General features: G+C 39.3%; 1 protein-coding gene across 2 annotated transcripts in view; it reads left to right on the top strand.

The window, feature by feature from the left end:
* The window catches only part of COX18 (cytochrome c oxidase assembly factor COX18), a 95,141-nt gene extending 84,294 nt beyond the window's left edge, over positions 1 to 10,847 (top strand). For both annotated transcript variants that reach the window (XR_012332029.1, XR_012332028.1), the window contains 2 exons: positions 23 to 6,725; positions 10,101 to 10,847. The gene's annotated coding sequence lies outside the window, so the exon portion shown is untranslated. The remainder of the gene's footprint in view (positions 1 to 22; positions 6,726 to 10,100) is intronic.
* The last annotated feature ends 8,342 nt before the right edge of the window (positions 10,848 to 19,189 follow it).

Below are 19,189 nucleotides of genomic sequence, written 5' to 3'. Positions count from 1 at the left end.
TGCTGGTGTGTTGTGATTCTAGGTAATGAGACTTTATTACAAGGATTCAAGGGACTACAGAGTCTTCAACTATATAGTTACTTTGCATCTCCAAATTTCCAAGACTGGAATTAGTACTCTCAAGAAAAAATAATCTGATGTGGTCTCTTGTCATTACCCACGATGAAGTTCCTGGCCTGGCAAGGTTCACCAAACCACTTCAGACATGGTGGCTTCCTCCACAACCAAACTGTGCAATAACTTACCTTTAACTTGGGCACTCTTTTCTGAGGCCAGAGTAGAAGTTTCACGAGGCATATCTGGTGTAAATCATTGCAAATTTTTTGGAGGAAGTGTCTCTTAGGGCTGCTGTTCTTAGAAGGAGATTATGAGCAAAGCAGGAACTTGGAATTTTGTACCTCTTTCCCAGCACGTGAAGAAACAAACTGGATGTAAAGAAGTCATGAAAAGAAGCCAGTGAGGGCTTCCCTGGTGGCGCAGTGGTTGAGAATACACCTGCCAATGCAGGGAACACGGGTTCAAGCCCTGGTCCGGGAAGATTCCACATACCACGGAGCAACTAAGCCCGTGTGCCACAACTACTGAGCCTGCCCTCTAAGGCCTGCGAGCCACAACTACTGAGCCCTCGTGCCACAACTACTGAAGCCCACGGGCCTAAAGCCCGTGCTTTGCAACAAGAGAAGCCACCACAGTGAGAAGCCCGTGCACGCAAAAAAGAGTAGCCCCTGCTCACAGCAACTAGAGAAAGCCCGTGCACAGCAACGAAGACCCAACGCAGCCAAAAAATAAATAAATAAAAAACAAAGAGCCACTCCTGTGGGTTGACACAATTTTTTTTTTTTTTGAGTATCTGCTTTACGTGAATCATGGTGAGAATATTAAGAATCATTTTAGAAACTGGAAAAATTCTTAACCCAGAGAGATCATTACTTTGCATTGCTGTGTTTCCACATACAGTAAATTCAACACAAACATGGCTTAGGGAGTATCTTAACCACTCTGGGAATGTAGAAGTATTTCTTATAATCCAGAATATTTAATTAATCAGAACTTCAATTCCCCAAGCATTCTGAGTAATCAGTATTTTCCTTTGTGAGTTTCAGATGAAGAATCATTTGCATGATGACATATCTGGGTTGTTCAATACACTTTCTTCTGAATCTTTCTTTAGCATGATGTGAGGTATACTTGGGAAATGTGCATTTAAACAGTAACAGCAGTGATTGTAGTGAATTCCAAGTGGGGATTTCATGCTCTAATTTCCATGAATTGAGGGGTAATATTTTTACGTTATTGTTTTCTATAATAAAACCTAAACCCAGCTGCACATGTCTGGCAATTTAAAAGTTTCAATAAACTAATGCTTGATAATAATACTGACCTATTTCTCCTAAGGATTAAATAAGTAGAGGTTTTATTTTACAACTACTTTTTAAAATAGTGTGTTATCATGTAGAACCAATGCTACGGGTATAATAGAACTTTGCTGTTAAGTCAATTGAGTAAAACATGTACAGAGTTTTTTCTCTTGGCCAACACTCTCCTTTATAGGGCAAAGTAGATCAGAACAGTTGACCAGGGTGTTATATCTGCATAGGCCCCACATTGCTCTTGTCTTTTTTGTAAAATCGAATATATCTTTTTTTTTAACATCTTTATTGGAGTATAATTGCTTTACAATGGTGTGTTAGCTTCTGCTTTACAACAAAATGAATCAGTTATATATATACATATGTTCCCATATCTCTTCCTTCTTGCGTCTCCCTCCCTCACACCCTCCCTATCCCACCCCTCCAGGCGATCACAAAGCGCTGAGCTGATCTCCCTGTGCTATGCGGCTGCTTCCCACTAGCTATCTACCTTACGTTTGGTAGTGTATATATGTCCATGCCTCTCTCTCGCTTTGTCACAGCTTGCCCTTCCCCCTCCCCATATCCTCAAGTCCATTCTCTAGTAGGTCTGTGTCTTTGTTCCTGTCTTACCCCTAGGTTCTTCATGACATTTTTTTCCTCTTAAATTCCATATATATGTGTTAGCATACGGTATTTGTCTCTCTCTTTCTGACTTACTTCACTCTGTATGACAGACTCTAGGTCTATCCACCTCATTACAAATAGCTCAATTTCATTTCTTTTTATGGCTGAGTGATATTCCATTGTATATATGTGCCACATCTTCTTTATCCATTCATCCGATGATGGACACTTAGGTTGTTTCCATCTCCGAGCTATTGTAAATAGAGCTGCAATGAACATTTTGGTACATGACTCTTTTTGAATTATGGTTTTCTTAGGGTATATGCCCAGTAGTGGGATTGCTGGGTCATATGGTAGTTCTATTTGTAGCTTTTTAAGGACCCTCCATACTGTTCTCCACAGTGGCTGTATCAATTTACATTCCCACCAACAGTGCAAGAGGGTTCCCTTTTCTCCACACCCTCTCCAGCATTTATTGTTTCTAGATTTTTTGATGATGGCCATTCTGACTGGTGTGAGATGATATCTCATTGCAGTTTTGATTTGCATTTCTCTAATGATTAGTGATGTTGAGCATTCTTTCATGTGTTTGTTGGCAGTCTGTGTATCTTCTTTGGAGAAATGTCTATTTAGGTCTTCTGCCCATTTTTGGATTGGGTGGTTTGTTTTTTTGATATTGAGCTGCATGAGCTGCTTGTATATTTTGGAAACTAATCCTTTGTCAGTTGCAAATATTTTCTCTCATTCTGAGGGTTGTCTTTTCGTCTTGTTTATGGTTTCCTTTGCTGTGCAAAAGCTTTGAAGTTTCATTAGGTCCCATTTGTTTATTTTTGTTTTTATTTCCATTTCTCTAGGAGATGGGTCAAAAAGGATCTTGCTGCGATTTATGTCATAGAGTGTCCTGCCTGTGTTTTCCTCTAAGAGTTTGATAGTTTCTGGCCTTACATTTAGGTTTTTAATCCATTTTGAGCTTATTTTTGTGTATGGTGTTAGGGAGTGATCTAATTTCATACTTTTACATGTACCTGTCCAGTTTTCCCAGCACCATTTATTGAAGAGGCTGTCCTTTCTTCACTGTACCTTCCTGCCTCCTTTATCAAAGATAAGGTGACCATATGTGCGTGGGTTTATCTCTGGGCTTTCTGTCCTGTTCCATTGATCTATATTTCTGTTTTTGTGCCAGTACCATACTGTCTTGATTACTGTAGCTTTGTAGTATAGTCTGAAGTCAGAGAGCCTGATTCCTCCAGCTCCATTTTTCATTCTCAAGATTGCTTTGGCTATTCAGGGTCTTTTGTGTTTCCATACAAATTGTGAAATTTTTTGTTCTAGTTCTGTGAAAAATGCCCGTGGTAGTTTGATAGGGATTGCATTGAATCTGTAGATTGCTTTGGGTAGTAGAGTCATTTTCACAATGTTGATTCTTCCAATCCAGGAACATGGTATATCTCTCCATCTATTTGTATCATCTTTAATTTCTTTCACCAGTGTCTTATAATTTTCTGCATACAGGTCTTTTGTCTCCTTAGGTAGGTTTATTCCTAGATATTTTATTCTTTTTGTTGCAATGGTAAATGGGAGTGTTTTCTTGATTTCACTTTCAGATTTTTCATCATTAGTGTATAGGAATGCTAGAGATTTCTGTGCATTAATTTTGTATCCTGCTACTTTACCAAATTCATTGATTAGCTCTAGCGGTTTTCTGGTAGCATCTTTAGGATCCTCTATGTATAGTATCATGTCATCTGCAAACAGTGACAGCTTTACTTCTTCTTTTCAGATTTGGATTCCTTTAATTTCCTTTTCTTGTCTGATTGTTGTGGCTAAAACTTCCAAACCTATGTTGAATAAGAGTGGTGAGAGTGGGCAACCTTGTCTTGTTCCTGATCTTAGTGGAAAAGGTTTCAGTTTTTCACCATTGAGGATGATGTTGGCTGTGGGTTTGTCATATATGGCCTTTATTATGTTGAGGAAAGTTCCCTCTATGCCTACTTTCTGCAGGGTTTTTATCATAAATGGGTGTTGAATTTTGTCGAAAACTTTCTCTGCATCTATTGAGATGATCATATGGTTTTTCTCCTTCAGTTTGTTAATATGGTGTATCACGTTGATTGATTTGCGTATATTGAAGAATCCTTGCATTCCTGGAATAAACCCCACTTGACCATGGTGTATGATCCGTTTAATGTCCAGTTGGATTCTGTTTGCTAGTATTTTGTTGAGTATTTTTGAATCTATGTTCATCAGTGATATTGGCTTGTAGTTTTCTTTCTTTGTGACATCCCTGTCTGGTTTTGGTATCAGGGTGATGGTGGCCTCGTAGAATGAGTTGGGGAGTATTCCTCCCTCTGCTATATTTTGGAAGAGTTTGAGAAGGATAGGTGATAGCTCTTCTCTAAATGTTTGATATAATTCGCCTGTGAAGCCATCTGGTCCTAGGCTTTTGTTTGTTGGAAGATTTTAAATCACAGTTTCAATTTCAGTGCTTTTGATTGGTCTGTTCATATTTTCTATTTTTTCCTGATTCAGTCTTGGCAGGTTATGCATTTCTAAGAATTTGTCCATTTCTTCCAGGTTGTCCATTTTATTGGCATAGAGTTGCTTGTAGTAATCTCTCATGATCTTTTGTATTTCTGCAGTGTCAGTTGTTACTTCTCCTTTTTCATTTCTAATTCTATTGATTTGAGTCTTCTCCCTTTTTTTCTTGATGAGTCTGGCTAATGGTTTATCAATTTTGTTTGTCTTCTCAAAGAACCAGCTTTTAGTTTTATTGATCTTTGCTATTGTTTCCTTCATTTCTTTTTCATTTATTTCTGATCTGATTTTTATGATTTCTTTCCTTCTGCTAACTTTGGGGTTTTTTTGTTCTTCTTTCTCTAACTGCTTTAGGTGCAAGGTTAGGTTGTTTATTCGAGATGTTTCCTGTTTCTTAAGGTAGGATTGTATTGCTATAAACTTCCCTCTTAGAACTGCTTTTGCTGCATCCCATAGATTTTGGGTCGTCGTGTCTCCATTGTCATATGTGTCTAGGTATTTTTTATGGCTGAGTAATATTCCATTGTATGTATATGCCATATTCTGTTTATCCACTCATCTGCTGATTGTCTTTGATTAATTTTTAAAATGGAAAATTACTTAATAAATACAGCCCAATAAAAAATACTTTCAACATGGGATTCAAAAGGGAAAATATTAAGATTATGAGATATAAACTCTGTATAGCAACCACTGGATCTCCAATGACTAGTATATTTTATGGCACATAGTAGATACTCAACAGATATTTATTGCATGAGTGAATGAATAAACCACTGTAATATGTTAAAAACTGACTTAAACATAGAATAAATGCTCTCTATTGCACAAACCCAAGTAAAAGACAGAGCGCAAGGGAGCTCAATAGCATCTACCGACGTCAATCATAAGGGCACAAAGCAGAACGGAGAAGGGTGGATCTGGAGGGGCGAACTGAGAACGCCAACATATGCATCAAGAGTCACTCAAGTCGTAAGTGGGCAAGTGGCTGCATCTCTTATTCAGGGCTGTGTAAGCATGAGTGTGCTTCCCCTCATTAAACCTCTTATATTCTGGCTATTAATGTAAGGAGTTAAAAATAACATATAAAAACTAATTATTTTGATTAATATACAGTTACATTTTTGGAAACTGGGGAAATTTAAGACCCACAGAGTGACAGTAATGTGAAACCTTAGAAAAATTGAAACTTACCACACAATGTACATCATATGCCCTAGATCTGATTGCAAAGAAGCAAAATGAAATTAATAGAAATTTTGCCAGTTTAAGGACTCTGGGAAAAGATCTTGTGCTGAAAGAACTCACTACACTTTTGCAAACATAAATCAACTTTAAGACATAATTTTCCTCGAATGGTTAAAGAATGAATGTCCTTGTTAACCTATTTTATGGTCATAATCAGAACACTTTCACCACCCAAAGCACTGTTTCGTTATTCTGCAGATTGTAATGAATTTGCTCTGCTTTAGAATTGCCTTATGTCCCATATGCTATAATTTTTTAAGCTGGGAGTAATTTCATGATGCTTTTATTTAGCTAGCTTAAGATTTAAACATAAATGCTTATAAATAATTTTTTGACAATACTTTTGTGATTTATGAACTTGCCAGGAAATAGATGTAGTCTATATACAGAGCAGTTTGACATATTTTATTGAGAGAGAGAAAATTAAGAGGTTGGGAGAAAGAAACATACGTGAGTAAAAAACATGTAAATCATATATGGGAAATGGCTAAAGAAATGGATGTAATTTAACTTAAATAAGGGGTGTTTGAAGACCAATTAATATGGAATTAGTATGCTGACTAGATCTTTCTCTTTACTAAGGGCACAGGATAATGAACTTAAAAAATATAAGTTAAGGATATGATTACTGGATTCAAATAGACTTGGGTAAGAGTCCCATCTCCAAACACTTGCTAGCAGATTATAACTTTGGCAGATTCCTTAATTATCTGACCTTCAGTTTTCCCATATGAAAATACAGATAATAACAATAATTACCTTATCACATTGTGGGGAGGATTGAATGGGCTCAAATCTGCCCCCTGATGCACAGCAAACATCCAATAAACGTAAGCTACTTTTATTGTTCAAAGTCAAGGACAAGTTAAATATTGGAGAGGATCATCAAAGGAGTAAGTCCTTCCCTTGAGAGCAGTTGAGGATATGAGAGGGTCATCTCTGTCTGCAAGCAACATTCTTCTCCAGGTGATCCATTTATGTATTTTTCTAGTCCACAATCCTAGAAGTAAGCTATAAATAAGGAGCAACTGTTGTAAAAATACTTTTTATACTCTTTCAGTGTTGGCTTGTTATCTCTGGGAAGGAAAATTTTGCTACTGAAATTTCATGTTTGTCACTCTGAAAGTGGGTTGGAATCAGCCTGGCTGCTGATGGGACTATACTGACGTTTCCAGTTGGGAGTCAGTGTCTGAGGCATATGGTGCTCTTCATGCCCTGCTCTTATCTCTCGGGCAAGCCTCACTATTTCAGTGAGACCAGCCATATCTGCTAGTATTTTCTCCAAAGACAAGGATGTCTACTTTGCCTGGGCATATGGCAGGTGGAAGGGCCAGGGGATTGACACTCCAGGAGTAGCCCTCACCGATGACTGTTGGAGTTGGTGGATGAGTTCTTGAACTTCTTTACTCCTTGGGTGAGAAAATATTCATTTACACTCTTTTCCCATGGGAACCATCCCAGTCACTCACATGGGACTGGCTTGATAATTCACCTTTATTGGCTGCCTTATCTTCCTTGGCTCCTTTCCCCTACTCCCCCTCCAGTGTTTGGGGTCACCTCTCAAGTAAATGGCTTGCATTAAAAATTCTTGTTTCAGAGTCTGCTTTGAGGGGAGCCAAACTGAGGCAGGGTATCAGTGACTTTCTTTTGTAATTTATTTATTTTCCAGCTTAATTGACATATAATTGACACACAACTGTGTAAGTTTAAGGTGAAAAATGTATTGATTTGATAACATATATATTGCATCTTTCACGTTTTCATCACAATACAGATCATAAGAGATTTGATGCAAATGGGAAAGGATGGGATTTATGGGGGAACTGGAAAGAATGTCCATTCATTTTAATTACAAACATGTTATTTAATACAGGCATACCTTGGAGATATGGCAGGTTTGGTTCCAGACCACCGCAATAAAGTGAATACAGCAGTAAAGCAAGTCACACGAATTTTTTGTATTCCCAGTACATATATAAAAGTTATGTTACATTGTACTGTAGTGTATTAAGTGTGCAACAGCATTATGTCTAAAAAAATAATATACAGACCTTAATTAGAAAATACCTATTGCTAAAAAATGCCAACCATATTCTGAGCCCTCAGTGAGTCCTAATCTTTTTGCTGGTGGAGGCTCTTGCCTCGATGCTGACGGCTGCTCACTGATGAGGGTGGTGGCTGCTGAAGCTTGGGGTGGCCGTGACAGCTTCATAAAATAAGACACCAGTGAAGTTTGCTGCACTGATTGACACTTCCTTCCACAGACAGTTTCTCTGCAGCATGTAATGCTGTTTGACAGCATTTTACCCACAGTAGAACTTCTTTAAAAATTAGAGTCAATCCTTTCAAACCTTGCTGCTGCTTTATCAACTAAGTTTATGTAATACTGTAAATCCTTTGTTGGCATGTCAATAATTTTCACAGCATCTTCACCAGGAGTAGATTTTAGCTCAAGAAACTACTTTCTTTGCTCATCCTCATTCATTAAAATTTTATCGTGAGATTGCAGCAATTCAGCCACATCTTCAGGCTCCACTTCTAATTCTAGTTCTCTTGCTATTTCTGCCACGTCTGCAGTTACTTCCTCCACTGAAGTCTTGAACCCCTTAAAGTCATCAATGAGGGTTGGAATCAACTTCTAAACTCTTGTTAATGTTGGTATATTGACCTCTTCCCAGGAATCACAAATGTTGTTAATGGCATCCAGAATGATGAATCCTTATCAGAAGGTTTTCAGTTGACTTTGTCCAGATCCATCAGAGGAATCACTATGGCAGCTATAGCCTTATGAAATTTACTAGTTAAATAATAAGACTTGAAGTTGAAATTACTTGTTGATCCATGGGATGCAGAGTGGATTTTTATTTGTTAATAGACATGGAAACAGCATTAATCTGTTGTAACACCTCCATCAGAGCTGTTGGGTGATCAGGTGCATTGTCATTGAGCAGTAGTATTTTGAAAGGAATTTTTTCTGAGCAGTAGATCTCAACAGTGGGCTTAAAATATTCAGTAAATCATGTTGTCAACAGATGTGCTGTCATCCAGGCTTTGTTATTCCATTTATAGAGTACAGGCAGAGTAGATTTAGCATAAATCTTTTTTTTTTCTTTAGCATAATTCTTAAGGGCAGTAAAGTTTTCAGAATGGTAAATGAACATGGGCTTCTACTTAAAGACACCAGCTGCATTAGCCCCTAATAAGAGAGTCAGCCTGTCCTTTGAAGCCAGGCATTGACTTCTCCTCTTTAGCTATGAAAGTCCTAGATGGCATCTTATTCCGATAGAATGTTTTATCTACATCGAAAATCTGTTGTTTAGTGTAGCCACCCTCATTTATGATCTTAGCTAGGTCTCCTTGATAACTTGCTGCAGCTTCTACATCAGCACCTGCTGTTTCACTTTGCACTTCTATCTTACGGAGACAGCTTCTTCCCTTAAACCTCATGAACCAACCTCTGCTAGCTTCAAACCTTTCCTCTGCAGCTTCCTCACCTCTCTCAGCCTTCACAGAATTGAAGAGAGTTAGGGCTTTGCTCTGGATCAGGCTTTGGCTTAAAGAAATGTTCATGGCACCCCAAAACAATTACAGTAGTAACATCAAAGTCACTGATCACAGATCATCATAACAAATATAATAATAATGAAAAAGTTTGAAATATTTAGAGAATTACCAAAATGTGATACAGAGACACAAAGTGAGCAAATGCTGTTTAAAAAAAATGGCACTGATAGACTTGCTTGATGCATAGTTGCCACAAACATTCAATTTGTTAAAACACGGCATCTGTGAAACAATAAAGCAAAGGGCAATAAAATGAGGCATACCTTTACTAGGTGCCGGACACTGGGCTAAACACTGGTGGCATAAGACATGGGTCCTGCCCTGGAGAGACTCACATTCTATTAGGAAACACAGACATAGCAATCCTTCATTAAAATCCAAGGTGACCCATGACTTATTTAAGCAAACTGAGTGCAAAGTGCTTATGGGAGTACAGATGGGAAAGAAGCCCAGAAGGCTGGTGGAGGTATACTTCAAATTCTGTGATATTTCTACTAAAGGATGAGTAGGACTTTGGTAGAATAAGGTTGAGAAGAGCCTTCTAAGCAGGAAAAACATCTTGCATAGAGCTTGAAGATGCGTGAAGTGTTTGGCTGGACAGTTGGAGAAAAGTTTATTGTGGGGTAGAAAAGTGGCAGGAGATAAGGCTGAGAGAGTGGAAGAGCCTGAACATGTAAGTTGTAGAACAGATGATAGCATGGGGAAGGACTTGATGCATCAGAAAAAGCAAGTGCCATCATGCCTTGTTCCAACACTGCCTTTTCTGTATGTCTCCAGGGCAAGGAGAAAAGGGAGAGAAGAAGAAAATTCACAAGAGAGGCTGTGTATTTTCAGCTACCATTCATGAATGATGATCATTTGCGAGGCCCTTCCCAAACCTTATCCCATTTTATCCTCTTGAGAAGCCTTTGAGATAAGACTATTACGACCTTTCACTGGTGAGGACATTGAGGATCAGAAGAGGTCTAGAGAATTTTAAAGTTCAGAGTTCATGATTGCCTGATTCCAAAGCCATTAACCACTGCATTATACTACTTCTCTTTTCGAAGAAGCAAATGTGGGGTGGACAGAAGTTGCTGTGATTGTTATTGTCTGGATTGGTGCAACAGCTAGTTGGAGGCCACTGAAAGGAGAGCCCCAGTTGCTGACTTCTGCTTATCTGGGGCAACAAGGAAACCAGAAGGAGTAGCCATCATTGTTGAAAGTCATTGGTTTTTATTATTTACTTTGGTGAAGTCTCCAAGAAGTATTTTGGATTTGGAGTATTTGTTTGTTCAATAAATTCATTCTTAGCAATTGCTAAAATCATCCAACGGAGGAAGAAAGAATAAAAAATTAACTTAAGTCACAACAATGGCAATGCCAGTGCTATAGAGCAAGTGAGTTTTGGCCTGTGGTTAATCATTTCCTCTAAGAGCCCTCATACAGTACCACCCTTAATTCTACAGCACTTCAAAGTTTATCTTTTCTTTTGTAAAAGCCTTAAATAAACAAAATCATAGCTTTTCTGCTATGTTCCCAGCACTTTTGAACTATTTGATTTCTTTTGAAGTTTAATGGTTGTCTTCAGAATCTAGTTACTTGAATGAAAATGTTTGCCATTAAATTGTCAGTTAACAACAGCTCAGGAGAAAGTTGACCTAATTGGCATGACTTTTAAGTTTTTTTCTATTAGCACCATTCTTAAATCGAGATAGACAAAAAGATAAAATAGACCATATCTTTTCATAAATAATGAAAAAACAGACATTTAAATGCTTTTGAAAATGCTAAGCACCATGCATTCTCATGCTACACTATAGTAGAACAGGGAAGGAGTACAGAGACAATCTAGGAAATGGGATGCTCCCTTTTAAGCATGTGATCAAAGCATTAATGAAAAAGCTCTGCAAATTCCACAATAATTGATTCTCAATCTTCTTCTAGACTAGTAAATAGTCTTATAACAACAATCTACTATAGTCAGTGCAACTTAAAAAAGTTTTTTTAACATTAAAAAAATTTTTTTAAACATTCCATTTCTATAATGTATTTTAAAATACCCACATCATCAGGGGCCCTAAAATCTACACTCCAGAGTTATAAGAACATCATGGAATGTGGGGGCTGGACGTTTTGAGCAGTAATTGTTTCAGGTAGCAATCTTATAGTCAGCTTTAAGTCATTTTCCCATCAGCCACTTGAAACCCTTTAGAACTAGGACAGTGTTCACTATATATCACAGACTCCCAGTGGTCTTTGAGAAACAACCTGGAAGTTAACTTGCTGCTTGTGATGATGGGTGATTCCTCTTTAGGCTGAAGAGGAAAAAATCTGATGCATTCATCTAAAAACTTTATTTGCTATGGGAATTGCTTTGGCTAATGCAACTTTTAAGATCTGTTGGTTCACTCAAAGGTCAAGGAACATTTATATAAGGAATCTTCAATAGCATTCTTTCAGCTTGGCAAGCCGTTAATGCCCTGATGCCAGTTTTTCCCTCTTTTGAGTATTAAATTTGCGTACGCCTTCATTTGAATTCCCACCAAATAGTGAAATTGTTTTCAAAATATGCAGATAACTTCGTGTAAAGCTAGAGCCTTTTCTTCTACTTTTATGTCCTTATGTCCTGACCCTCCTGAATAAGTCCGCAATAAGGGTCCCTCTGCCCAGTGTCGTTTGAGGCAATAGAATGAGACTGAGTTTGGTCAGAAGCAAAGGAAAGCTTTATTCTTTGGTAAGAGACTGGAGAGGTGTGAGCTTGCGCTGCACATTGCCCTCCCGCTGCTCTAGCCTACAAGCCATGGGCAGGGCTGCTTTATGTGGATCTCATCAGCGGGGAGGGGCGAGAGTGGAGTTCTCGCGCGAGCGAGGAGTTCTCGCGCGAGCGAGGCAGGCACAGCTGTGCTGCTCAGGTTCCATATTGCAGTGCCGGGTGCAGCGTCTGTGCGCACGGCTCGCCGCAGCCATCTTGGATTGTGGTGTGACGCAGCACTTTTGCGTATGGCCCGCTGAGCTGCAGTGTCGGGCACAATGGTTTTGTGCTAGGAACTCTGGTTTGAGGGGTCGGGGCAAGGCCTCTGCCCACGGCCCACTACGAGCAAGTGAAACTAGACGAAATACAAAAGAAAAGGAAAAAAAAGGTAAGATTTTATTACTCAGATTCTGTTGTTATTTCCCGGGAATTGTTAATGGGCTTTGCCGGTGACAAATCCCCCCTCTGTCTTTTGTCCTGCTCCTCATTCTTGAGTGGTGCAGGTCCGTAAGTATTTCCTGCAGGTTTGGGACATCGTCATAACCGCGGGGAGAGGAACAGAGCTTCTCCCCAGCCGCCTTTAAACGTTTGTCCCCAGGCCTCAGCCCAGACTGCCTGCATCCCTGAGCGACCACCATTTGTTTAACCTTTTGGAGACAGAGAACACCGGACTATTTAAAATTCATGGCCCAGGTCTTCCCTGGTGGCGCAGTGGTTAAGAATCCTGCCAATGCAGGAGTAACGGGTTCTGTAAGGTCGGATCTTGATAAACGGCACCGCGAAACAGAGGAAAGCTTCAAGTGAGCTTTATTAGGGAGCGCTCCCGAGCGAGGTTCACTGGTCCGAGAGAAAGGGGCCAGAGAAGTCGCACCCGGGCGAGGGTTGGGCAAGATTTTATAGGGGAAGAAGGGAAAGGGGTGTGGTGAATCTGGGAGGGCGCAAGGTATTCCTTATTTGGTGGTCTCTTCGGGTATCCTGGCAATATCTGGTGCCGGTTGCATCAGTCTTGGGACCGTTAGTCCCGCCCCTCGAAAGGCGGGAAGGCTGGGCCGTATGGAAAGTCCCCACGTCAGTTCCTGGAACTGGGTGGTCCGGCGAGTTTCGGTCTGATGCAACCTGTGAATCTGATTGCGTTCCCCTGCCTCGGGCCAGTTGGCCTTACAGGTTCAAGCCCTGGTCCGGGAAGATCTCACATGCCGCGGAGCAACTAAGCCCCTGAGCCATAACTACTGAGCCTGTGCTCTAGAGCCCGCGTGCCACAACTACTGAAACCCACACACCTATAGTCTGTGCTCTGCAGCAAGAGATGCCACTGCAGTGAGAAATCCCGTGCACTGCCACAAATAGTAGCCCCACGCTCACCACAACTAGAGAAAGCCTGTGTGCAGCAACAAAGACCCAACGCAGCCAAAAATAAATAAAATTAAATTAAAAAATACATGGCCCAAATATTAGCAAGCCAATAATGGTCAAGTGACAAATTATTCTAAAAATAAAGGTATCTAGGTCTTTTGCCTGCAGGCACAAGACCTGTGTGGCCTGATGTGAAGGCTCACTGTCATGGCCTGAATATCCCTAGTCACACTTTTGTTGTTTTTCGGAAGCAGAGAAAGGTTCATAGGGAGTAGTCCGGGGGGGGGGGGGGGGGGGTCTGTTCCTGTTTTTTTTTTTTTTTTTTTTTTTTTTTTGACAGTACATGGGTCTCTCACTGCTGTGGCCTCTCCCGTTGCAGAGCACTGGCTCCGGACGCGCAGACTCAGCGGCCATGGCTCATGGGCCTAGCCGCTCCGCGGCATGTGGGATCCTCCCAGACCGGGGCACGAACCCGCATCCCCTGCATCGGCAGGCGGACTCTCAACCACTGCGCCACTAGGGAAGCCCTCTGTTGCTGTTTTTTAACCTCTTCTGAAAGTTTGGTGGTCCGAATGGTCAGGTCCACACTACATCAATGTATATTAAAGATACTACATTGATCTAAGAAGGAACTAGCTTTGTGGAGTTATAGACGCTTGTAATTATACATACAAAAACATACTTGGGGGACATCTTGGGGCATGGTTTCAGTAATTTTTCCCCTTGTGTAAGTAAGTTACTCTGGTTTGCAGTACAACATTCTATAGAATGTTAAGTGGAAGTAGATGCTCCCTACTTTTCATGTGGAAGTGGACCAATGTCCATAAAGAGTGGCAAATAAAATGAATAATGATTCCACACACACACAAAAAAGGAGTAGTCCAGGGGGTCTTTTGCCCCAGGTTGTCTCTCTGCTGGTTGGGACTTAGGGTCTCTCTTTACTGGAGTGTGATGTACCCACAAAGTGATCTCCTGCAGCTTCAGGGCAGAATGGGTGGTTGGGATCACCAAGTGGGGTCAGTTCCCCTTAGGAGTGAGCTGATCTTGCAGGCTGCCGGTTTTCCAGGTTTTTAGGTTCACCCAGTCTCCTGACCAGAAAGAGTGGAAAGCCAGGTCAGTGGGTGTGGGCAGCACGTGGTTACCATATTCCATGAGGGCTTTCATGGTTTCTCCTACCTGGAGGGCACACTTGAGTTCCATTTTGAGGGGGTTAAGGTGTCCCTTCTCTTGGGCTTGGGGAATGGGTCTGCCATACCTGAATTCAAACACACTTTAATTTTTCCCTTAGGGCAATCAAAAGCAACTTAATCCAATTTTCTTGAGTCTCCTGATACAGTTTGTCTAAGGCCAGTTTCAAGGTCTGATTGAATCTCCCTACTTTCCCCGATGATTGGGGTCACCAGGATGAGTGCAAGGTTCATTTTATGCCTAGGGCACTTGTTATCCCCTTCATCACTTGAGACACAAATGCTGGACCATTATCGCTTTGTAGGGATCCTAAGAGCCCAGACCTGGGGATTATTTCTTTTAGCAACTTCAGCTGCCATTTCAGTTCTAGCAGGGAATGCTTCTGTCCACCCAGAAAATGTGTCTACTAGCACCAGGAGATATCTGAAATTGCCTGATACTCTCAGTATCACAGTGAAATCAGTCTGCAAACCTTCCCCAGGATATGTCCCCCTGGTCTGAATGGACCTTATCTGGGGGCTTCTAGGGGGTTTGGTGTTGGAGTGGTTTATTTTGCATATGGGGACTGTCTCAACTATGTGACCAATTATACTTTTCATGCCAGGAGTTACCATGACCACAACTAACCACTCTCTCACTTCATCCTAGCTTACCCTTCCCCCTGTTGGTGTCCTCAAGTCCATTCTCTATGTCTGTGTCTTTTCCTGTCCTGCCCGTAGGTTCATCAGAACCATTTTTTTTTTTTTAGATTTTGAGATTGTTCTAGAAAAAACATTCACTTACTGACAGAGGCTAAAAGAGAAAGGGCAGATTTTAAAAACTTGAATATATAGTGTTCTATAGTTGAGTTAGTATTTGTCTCTCCACAGGAACATTTTCTTCACCCCTGCTTCCCCAGATTTATTAAGACAAGGACTGTGTTTTATTTATTGTTGTATATCTGGAACCTCACATCTGTCTTGTAATAAGATTGGATGCTAAAGAAATATTTGTTAAATTGAGCAAACTAAACTGATTTCTTACTTTTTATATGCTATTTATTCTAGATTTGCTTATTCAACTGTATTGAGGGATCATAGAGTTACTATGATTGTTATTCTTTTAAGACTTAGAAGCAACTAAGCAGCAGTGGCATAAATAGTAACATCATCTGTTTTTATGAATCAACATGCAGAAGAAGACTTAGAGGCAAATTTCAGGCTTAAATATAGAATGTCCATTTCTATATTAAGTCTACAGAAAACTTGTCATTTTTCCAGTGTCTACCCAAAGAAGATAAAATGTTAATTTCCAGTGAGTTCAGTCCAATTATTCTTCAGAATTTCTTTCCTAAACTTTCTCTTAAAGCCAAACAATGAATAGCTATGACCCTCTGTACCTACTCATACATTAGTGTCTTCCTTTATCACCTGCATTTGGTTGTTTCTAACACTGGCCTTGTTAGGGGTTAGAACTAGAATCAGAAGTTGCAAACCGATGGTCTGCACCCAAATATGGCTCACATAGTTGGTTTTGTTTGGTATTTTTAAAATTAGTATTTGTATTTGTGGGTCCCTAAAGCCACCCTCAGGTTCAATGTGTGATTTACTAGAAGGACTTATAGAACAAAGAAAAACTGTTTTACTCATGGTTACAGTTTATTACATCAAAAGGATAAAGACTAAAATCAGCAATGAAAAAAGGTGCATAGGGCAAAGTTCAGGAGACATCAGGCAGAAGCTTCCAGTTGTCCTATCCCAGTAGTCCTGGGGACAGTGCTCATTCTTCCAGCAACAATGTATGACAGCCTGCTTGGAATATTGCCAACCAGCAAAATGATCTGAACCTTGGTGTCTAGTGTTTTTCTTGGTTGGTCACATAGGTGTGACTGACTGCCTATGTGGCTGGCCTTATTCTCCATTCTCTCCAGAGGTCAAGCTGATATCACATGACACTAGGTCCATATCATAAATCACGTTGTTAGCATAGACTATCTGATGTGGTCCAAGGCCCTTAGGTAACAAAGCAGTCTTATCAGGCGGGATATTCCAAGGGCTTAGAGGTTGCCTTCTTGGAACCAAGCAAAGGCCAATCTTTCTTAGGAATGTAAAGAGCCAATCTAGACCTGTTGAGTGAATACTCTACTGCACAGTATTAATTGTAAAACCTATGAGGTTTAAGAGATTTCACATTAAATATGGATTTTTTGGATTCTCTTGAAAATCTGTCCTACATGTTACCCTGGCTGCCACTGATGGGAGCTGAGCAACTTTTTTACTTTGAATAAGGCATGTGCTTTCTAGCTCACCAAAGTCCTTCAATATTACACCTAGTTTGTTTCACACAATTACATGACTTACTTGATTCTTATAAGTGTTAGATTATAGATGGTTTGGAAACTAAGAGATATGTTGAAGATTGAGAATAAAATAAAAAAAATCAGCCTTTTACCTACTGGATTTGTCATGTGACTCCTCACGTTGTTTTTCTATGTTACTCTGTTCACCATTTCTTTGCTTAACTCATGGGATAAATTGTTATTCTGAGAATATCATAATTATCCAAATAAAAGAATCAGAAGTTTACTCTAGAGTAATAGTTTAAATTTTTTAAAAATCTGGGGTCTAAAAAGAATTTTTTTGCAGTAAAGTAACTATATATTGTCTACTTTTTCTAAACTCATTCATCCCTTTTTCTTCCTAAACTACTTTCACCAGAAATAAAGGAATCAATATTGTTCCTTATTTTAGTCAGTATCACATAGAAGGTTTAGTTTGGGAACCAGGACATAAACGTTTTGATCGCATATGACCACTTGCACTTTTTACTGGGACCTGTTCTAAGTTACTCCCCTACAACCTGGCTACTAGGTTATAATGAAAGCAATTCGCAGAAAAAAAAATTGCCACACATTCAAGTATTTGTTAAATAGACATTCTTTAGAAAATAGGCACAAAACAATTGATAATCTTTGTTTGGTAAGCTTGTCTTCTCAGATGCTTTGGCTGCCTTATCGCAAGAATGTTCTGCTCAAAGCACACATCCATTAGTACAGAGACAGGAATAAGGCAAATGAATTCCTTCTGATCCAAGGGATCAAAGCATGTCCTTTAGGAACCAAGCCTGAGTATTACCCATAAAGGCACAGGCCAGAAGCTTCCAGGATTCTCAGTCTCTGTTCAAGTATGTTTGAAGGGTCATGAAAATATTTTAGCTAATCCACATCTTGAATACCTTGAACATATTTCTAACATTTGTATCACTAATTAACAAACCAGTAATTTCTCCAATAAAACCCATTTCTGATGCTTACTTCACTAGTTAACGAAGTCTCAGCTGTTGACTGAGATGTGGCTAACCAAATTGCCTGCAGTGGCCACCTTGGAGTGTGGCCTTTCTGAAATAATACCAGCTAACTCTCTTGTAGTCTGAATTTTATAGAGTGATTGCTTACCTTAGAGTTGAAGCTTAAACTAGCTGGCACATTCATAATACCAAATTGTCTCTGCTGAATTATTTAAAAATAAATTACAAATATCTTAACACCTTTCCAGATTTCTAGTGGTAATGATTTCCACGTTACTCCTTGAGAGAGTAGATATCATATGATCTGTTCCCTACTCCAAAGCAGGAGATGCACTTAAAAATATCCACATATATAGATATCTGTCACATTCTTAAATTCTGTGGTCATTGTGAGAAAGGAGAGACTTTGTTTGTGAGTTGATGGTTTTTATACTTTAACTCTTTTGCTGATACTTATTTTGAGAAAAAATGCCAGTTTTTTTTAAACTTAAAAGGTAATGATGAATAAAGGAATAAGATTTATATAGAGCATAAGTTTATAAAGCAATAAATCATAATAAAAACTAGCACCCAGAATGTATGGGTAAAAAAACCTCTTGGTGTGCAGCAGCTTATCTGACTGGCTTTGAGATTTGTTCTTTATAACAGTGGGCAATCAATTATAAAAGTCTAAGAAATATTGTGTTCATCTTAGTACAATAATGTTAAAGCAAGTTGGTAATTACCAAGAATCGCAAGTTCCATTTGTAGCTATGTCCTTAGAGCCATTAAAAAGTCAGCTTTATTACTGAAAGTCCTGCAGGAAAGCTAAATTTGTTATTAAGGCTCTGGAATTTTCTAGCTCCCAATCTCTTTTTCCCTCCACTAAAACAGTTGTTTTCACAGCATGGATTTGGATAACTAAAGTTTCTTAGGAGCATAAGGATCATATTATAGCAGAATAGATGGTATTTAATACAACACTAATAGTATGTATGGGACTAGAAAGAGACAGGTAAGAGGATTTGTGAATATTTGAGTCATTTCCTTTAAACCTTGTGATTTTGTCTTACAAGCAGACTTTTAGCTTATTAATGGTTCATTCTTTTGATGTTTAAGAGCAGAATAATGATTTTTCTTTCTTTAAAATTTATGTCAAACAATGGATACCTGAGCTTACTCTTTGCTATCAACACAAAATTAAATATTACATTTTGTATATTTGTATACTCAATTGTGTATAATACACATATAGTTATACCCTTGCATATACCAGTTATGAATCTAATTTTCTTCTCCAAAGAGTTTTTCCTTCACATGTTCAAAC

Source organism: Tursiops truncatus, chromosome 5, assembly GCF_011762595.2.
Source record: "Tursiops truncatus isolate mTurTru1 chromosome 5, mTurTru1.mat.Y, whole genome shotgun sequence".
Classification (NCBI taxonomy): Eukaryota; Metazoa; Chordata; class Mammalia; order Artiodactyla; family Delphinidae; genus Tursiops; species Tursiops truncatus.
This window is presented reverse-complemented; position numbering and strand designations above follow the sequence as displayed.